A 7,744-nucleotide genomic window follows, 5' to 3' on the forward strand; every position below is an offset into this window, starting at 1 on the left:
AATTTAGATACCAATTTATCTTAATTAATAAATCTGCCATAATTTCTCTTTTCTTCTCAAAATTACACAACTCTGTGAAACTATCCAAAATTGACCTGGTCAACTTTGATAATTCTAATTGATGATTAAATCAATTAATTGAGACTATCTAGATGATTTTATCCAAGGTACAATGGGGACCATGGGCCTATGAAATCAAGCTCCAATAAGTTTTCATAAATCTAACAAATAAATTTACTAACTTATTAATTCCTCGTGACTCCACTATAGACTTGGAATTGCACTCTTGAATTCATAGAACGCTCTATAACAAATATAGATACGCTATTAATTATCCATTGTTACAACCATAATTGTCACTCAATCCTCTATAGACGGTCTACAATGAGATAGGACTAAAATACCGTTTTACCCCTCATTGTATTTTATCCTTAAAACACTTAGTTCCTTGTAAATGATATTTCAGTAAACTAATTTAATTACTGAAATGAGATCTCTATCATTTAACACCTTGAACCAAACTAAAAGGAAACCATCGTTTCACTTCTTCATCGAAAGCTATAGAAGTTCATATCTATGATTAACACTCCCACTCAATTATACTACCGAGTTCCCAAGATGTAAGTATGGGCTAGTCCGTAGGGTAAGCTGGTAACGAACAAGTCAAAGAACTCAAATAATACAATCAGTTAGAATACTAACCACTCAGAATTGAGATTGAATTGACCTATGGTCAACTGTATGATATGACTAGAATAGATAATAACGGTATGTTTACTTATCTTATCAACTGTCAATATCGGTCATGTCCGATGTAACAAATACATCCGATCTTATCTACTTTGCTAATGTTCTGGAAAGAGCATAACACTGTAATATGTAAGTAGATTGTATCGTAGATTGGCAAGTCAGTGTAAATCCGGTGCACTGACTAATCTTAGGACTAACTTATTTTGAACATATAATCATATTTATATTCCACTGTGATTACGTCACTATAAATAAGATTAGCTATATACTCGGGATTTAATAGAAGTTTATATTAAACAAATAATCATGAAAATAAAAAATGTGAGCAAAGTGATTAACCAAGTCAAAAAATGATTTCTATTCTTTTATTGATAATAAAATGAGATTACAAAGAATTTGAGTTTTAATTTGGGCATAAAACCCCAACAGCTAGAAACTGGGCTATTTGAGTCGCGGTGCCAGTTAGGAGCGTCACGGTGCTAGGTGCAGTCAGGGAGGGTTTTAGGCCCTGACTTGAGCGGGGTCGCAGCTCAAAAATAGAAAATTGGCCAAAACAGGTTTTTAGTGACGGGAACTCAAACCTAAGAGCTCGGGATCAATCCTACTACCCGGTTTAGTAGGATTCGACGTCCCGAAGGCTAGGACTTGGTCCGGAAGCCTTTATTTACTCGTTTTTTTATGGGATTCTATACTTGGTTGTGACTAGGTTATCGTTAGGGGCTCGGGATTAGGATCATGCTCGAGGATCGTTCTTATTTTACAGTATACTCGGACTTGAGGTAAGAAAATTGCACCCGATGCATGAGTTGCATGATTGGGGCTTAGCCCAGCTATTAATGTGATATGATTGGAGCTTGACCCATTTGTTAAATGTAAACGTGATTAGGGCTCGGGCCCAGCTAATGAGCGTGATTATGATTATGCTTGTGTATATTTGTTTTAGTATATTGTAATGCATTGCATCATCTTCATGTATGATAAATGTATTATGTGGATGATTGTTCTAGCTAGGAAGCTTGGTTTATAAGCCGAGAATCTGTCTATTGCATCTAATTAAAGCTTGACCTGCTAGTCAAGGGTATATTTGGTTAAAAAGGGGCTCGACTTATAAGTCTAGGGTTTCCAAGGGTCAACTTATAAGTGGAGGATCTGTAAGGCTTGGCTTATAAGTCGTGATCGGCGTTATACACGTTGAGCGCAGGCCTTTATGGCTAGGGTTGAACATTTGACCCGAAAAACTCGCAAACCTGCCCGACCCGCAACCCGAAAACCCAAATTTTTTCAAAACCCGTCAAATTCGGGTGAAATCCGATCCGAACTCGACATGGTTCGGGTCGAGTTCGGATTTTGAAATTAAGGGCACACAGGTTCGGGTAAAACCCGAACCCGAACATTATTAAAAAAAGTTAATGTTTTTTTCAAAAAAAATTACCAAGGCCCAATTTGTAAAAAATCGGCATTACCAAACTAACAACAAAGTTAAAAAAACATAAGAAAAGTAAAAAAAAATTAAAAAAGTATCAAAAAAATGGTATTTTTGATTTTTTTTTTTACCAAGGCCCATTTTTGGCCCAAAGCCCATTTTTGGACCAACCCCACTCGAAACCCGACCAAACCCGAAACCTGAAACCCGAAATCACCCCAAAATCCAAAAATTTCGGACCGAATTCGGTACCACTTTCCTCCACCTGAAACCCGCAAAACCCGAACCCGATACTCGAAAATCCGACCCGTGTGCACCCCTATTTATGGCTAGGCCACCCCGGGAGTGCCTCATGCACTTGACTGGCTCGGATGCCATATGAATAAATGGGAGTGTGACATGCACTTGTGTGACCCTATGGTTACTTGACTGTACAAAGTGTATGCTTGGTTCTAGTTATTACTGTTAAGCATGTTGTTATATTCTGTGAATTGTCTAAATATGTTTTCTTGTTGAGTCTTTTGGGTCACGGGTGCTTTGTGGGTAAGGAGAAGCTTGGCTAGCCATGAGTTTGAGAGCGATAGCAGTGATGTGTACAAATGCAGTCTGCTCGACCACCACGGCCGAGATATCACTAGGGAGCTAGGGTTGGACCCTGTTTTTCCCCTTAGGCCAGCTTATTTTGTAATCTCTGGGTTGTAACCAACTTTTAAACTTGTATTTTGGGATCCCATGTAAAGAATAAAGTTTTGTTTAATGGAAATGTTTATGTCTTGACCAAAATTTTTAATACATGAACCCTTAGTGGGTTAATCACATGTTTCAGTCCAAATGACTCATTTAGCGAGTCTAGCACTAATTTTAAACACACATGGTAACGAACCCTAATTAGCAGGGCGTTACAACTTGGTATCAGAGTTGCCAAGGTTTAAGGGTTCCTGATGATGGACTAGGCATGTACACTCGCCGCTAAAGACAAGCTCGACTCAGGGTTTGGTAACTATTAATATAGTTATGTGTGTAGTTACTTAAATGAAATATATATATATATGCCTTACCTGATTCTTTAAATAGAAAGCGCAAGATATTCTGATTGGGCCTGGCCCTTGATTGATGTATGTATGTTAAATATGTGCTTATTAGCACAATAGTGGCTTGTAAATGTTGTAGGATTACTTATAAGCATCATTATTTCTTTTGAATGTCAGAAATGCTTATTAGCGCTGCTATATGTGCATGTATGACATTGGATGCTTATTAGCACCGTTAAATGCCAAAAGGAATGCTTATTATCATCATTATTTTCTATGCATGCTAGAAAATGCTTATTAGCATCCTTCTTGCCCTTGAGTGTTAGAAATGCTTAATATCATTATGTTATGTATATGCATGTCAAGAACGTGCTTATTAGCGATGTTAATGTTTGTAAATGTTAAGAACGTGCTTATCAGCATCTTGTTTAAGTATGATCATGAATCGTCATGCTTATTAGCATGATTTTATATGTGTGAATTACTAGGATTCTTATTAGCATTGTAAATGCATGTGAATGCTTATTCGATCGGTTTTGAACCGTGGGTTGACATGGGATATTATTATTACAGCCTGATAAGTTGAGTCATTGATTGCAGATAGACTTTGAAGTATGCTTATAGGGCAATCTAATGAGCAAGCTAGGACTGAGAATCAGGTCAGAAGTAATGACCAGGGTTAGAACCCTCCGCCAGCTCCTGAAAACTGGCAACAGATGCTTGCTGATATGCAAGTTAGGCTGCAGAGACAGGATGAAGAGATTCTCCTGTTGAGGCAACAACAGGTTTTGACAGGGAGCGCTGCATCAGAGGCCACATCTGCTGCTCCTGTACCAGTCGTATAGCAGCAGATAGAGTTAGAGAACCATTGGGAGTTAGTATATGAACGGTTCAGGAAACAACACCCTCCGATTTTTTAGGGTAGTGCAGATCCACTCAAGGCAGAGTAATGGATGGCTATGATTACATCAATCCTAGACTTTATGAGGGTGGTGGGCAATGAGAGAGTGGCCTGTGCCACGTACATGTTTCGGGAGGATGTCCGAATCTGGTGGGAGGTGGTGTCCCAGACTAGGGATGTAACCACAATGAACTGGGAAGAGTTTAGAACTCTATTAAATGAGAAGTATTATAATGAGGCCATTAAATAAGGCTGAGGAATTCAATAGATTGTTGCAAGGGAATATGTCAGTGACAGAATATGCCCTGAAGTTTAACAAATTAACCAAGTTCGTTGCAGACTTGGTACCCACTGATGGGACAAGGAAGAAAAGATTCCTTCAGGGGCTACAGCCAATGATAGCCTAAGATGTCAGAATTACCACAATACTTGGAGTGACGACATACGATCAGGTAGTAGAGAGAGCCCTTACTGCAGAGGGCACTGAGAATAAGATCTGGCGAGAGAACGCAGGCAAAAGGGATATGAGGAGGACGGGACCTCCCTTCATAGGATCAGGTAGGGGCGGAGGCCCTAGTGACCAGCAAAGGAAGACCCCGAATATTATTTTGGCTTCTGATCCTGATAGGAGGCCATGGGTGTACAGATTGGTCGCCAAGGTGGCAATAAGAATTAGGGGACATACCCAGAGTGTGCTAGATGTAGAAGACGTCATCTAGGGGAGTGTCGGGCGAAGGCCTGCTTTTTATGTGGGATCGTGAGGCATCTCAAGAAGGACTACCCAAGAATGAAGAAAGAGGAGTCGAAAAGGGCTGACAGCTCATCTCCAGCTTGAGTGTTTGCATTGACGCAGGCCAAGGCTAAGGCTAGGCCCTCAGTGGTCATAGGTCAGCTTTCTAGTGCTGGCATTTCTTATACTGTGCTGATTGACTCTGGTGCTACACATTCTTATGTTTATAGTAGGATTATTGATAGATTGTGTAGGCCATGTGATTAATATGTTGTGGGGTTTGGGACATTATTACCCACTGGGGAGTTAGTGGTTTCCAAGAGATGGGTCAGATCACTGCCAGTGATAGTGGATAGCAGGGAGTTGTCGGTTGACTTGATAAAGTTTGTAATGACCGACTTTGATATGATTTTGGGGATGGACCGGTTAACTAGATATGGAGCAACCATTGATTGTAAGAAGAAGATGGCTACCTTTGAGCCTGAGGGTGAGGACCCCTTCGTATTCGTTGGCACTGTGCATGGACCTCGAGTACCTATGATTTCAGCATTAAGGGCTAGAGACCTATTGCGACGAGGTTGCATAGGATTCCTGGCCAGAGTGGTGGATACCACTCAGATCGTGCCAGTGGGACCAAAATAGACTAGGTTAGTCTGTGAGTTCCTAGATGTGTTCCCAAAGGAATTATTAGGGTTGCCGCCACATAGAGAAATATAATTTGTTATTGAATTGGAACCAGGGACAAAGCTAGTGTCTAGGGCACCTTACAGAATGGCCCCATTAGAGTTGAGGGAACTCAAGGTAAAATTACAGGAGTTGTTAGACTTGGGTTTTATTAGACACAGTTTTTCATCATCGGGTGTGCCAATCCTATTTGTGAAGAAGAATGACAGTTCTCTGAGGATGTGCATAATCTACAGGGAACTGAATAAGCTGACCATTAAGAGCAGGCATCCTCTACCAAGGATAGATGACTTATTTGACCGATTGCAAGGTAAATTTGTGTTATCAAAGATAGATCTTTGGTCTGGTTATCACCAGTTGAGGATCAAGGAGGAAGACATACCAAAGACAACCTTTCATACCAGATATGGGCACTATGAGTTCCTCGTTATGTCATTTGGTTTGACTAATGCCCCGGTAACCTTCATGGATTTGATATCGACAATATCTTAGTATATTCACAGTTCGAGGAAGAGCATGAACAACACCTCAGGTTGGTCTTACAGAGGATGAGAGAACACAGATTATTTGTGAAATTCAAGAAGTGTGAGTTCTGGTTACCTCAGGTGACTTTCTTTGGTCATATTGTTAGTAGAGATGGGATTAAGGTAGACCCAGCTAAGATTGAGGCTGTCAGGAATTGGCCGAGGCCAACGAATGCCTCAGAGATTAGAAGTTTCCTTGAATTGGTAGGTTATTATAGAAAGTTTGTGGAAGGGTTCTCAATGATAGCTACCCCACTGACAGAACTGACACGCAAGTGTCAGAAGTTTACATGGTCAGACAGGTGTGGGAACAACTTCCAGGAGTTGAAGCGGCGTTTGATTACCGCCCCAGCCCTGAGTCTTCCGACAAATCAGGAGAAGTTCATGGTTTATTGTGATGCTTTAAGACAAGGGTTAGGCTGTGTCCTTATGCAGGCAGAGAATGTGATTGCTTATGATTCACGCCAGTTGAAAGATTATGAGTAGAGGTATCCTACTTATGATCTAGAGTTAGCAGCAATGGTTTTTACATTAAAGGTATGGAGGCATTACCTTTATGGAGAGAAGTGTGAGATACATACTAACCACAAGAGCCTCAAGTACTTCTTTACACAGAAGGATTTGAATATGAGGCAGAGGCGTTGGTTGGAACTGGTGAAGGACTATGAATGTGACATCCTTTATCATCCAGGGAAAGCCAACGTGGTGGCAAATGCCCTCAGTCGGAGAGGTCCGAGGCAAGTGTACAATTCGAGGCAGATATCCAAGGAGTTGGCAAAGGATATGACCAGAGCAGGGATTGACTTAGTAGTGGGCCAGTTAGCCAACATTACCCTGCAGTCTACTCTTCTAGAAGGGATAAAGGAGAGTCAATTACAAGAGCCACCGTTGGTGAAGATTAGAGAAGACATCCTAGCTAGAGTAGCTAGCGACTATATAGAATCATATATGGGTTTGCTAAGATATAAAAGTCGGATCTGTGTTCTGGTGGATACTGTTATCAGATGGGAGATTCTGGATTAATCTCATACTACCCTGTACTTTTTGCACCCCGGCACAACGAAGATGTACCAAGACCTGAGAACTTTATCTTGGTGGTCGGGGATGAAGAGGGACATAACTGAGTATGTGGCCAAGTGTCTGACGTGTCAGTAGATCAAGGCTGAACATCAGAGACCAGCGGGGCTACTACAGCCCTTGGATATCCCATAGTAGAAGTGGGAAGACATCACAATGGATTTTGTGGTGGGATTGCCTAGGATAGTGGGTCAACACGATTCGGTGTGGGTTATTGTGGACAGATACACCAAATCAGCTCACTTTCTACCAGTGAAGATGACTTATACAGTTGACCAGTATGCGGAGAACTATGTGAGAGAGATAGTACTTCTTCATGGAGCTCTGAGGTCGATCGTGTCAAATTGAGACCCCACATTTACTTCCAAGTTTTTGGGAAATTTGCAGAAGGCGATGGGCACGCATCTGAAGTTTAGTACAACTTATCATCCTCAGACCGATGGTCAGTCTGACAAGACTATCCAGATATTGGAGGACATGCCAAGAGCATGTGTACTAGACTTTGAGGGGTCCTGGAGTAAATATTTGCCTCTGATAGAGTTTTCCTACAACAACAGCTACCAGGAAACCATAAGAGTGGCTCCTTATGAGATGTTGTATGGTAGAAAATACAAATCTCCTATT

This window comes from Humulus lupulus, chromosome X (genome assembly GCF_963169125.1).
Source record: "Humulus lupulus chromosome X, drHumLupu1.1, whole genome shotgun sequence".
NCBI lineage: Eukaryota > Viridiplantae > Streptophyta > Magnoliopsida > Rosales > Cannabaceae > Humulus > Humulus lupulus.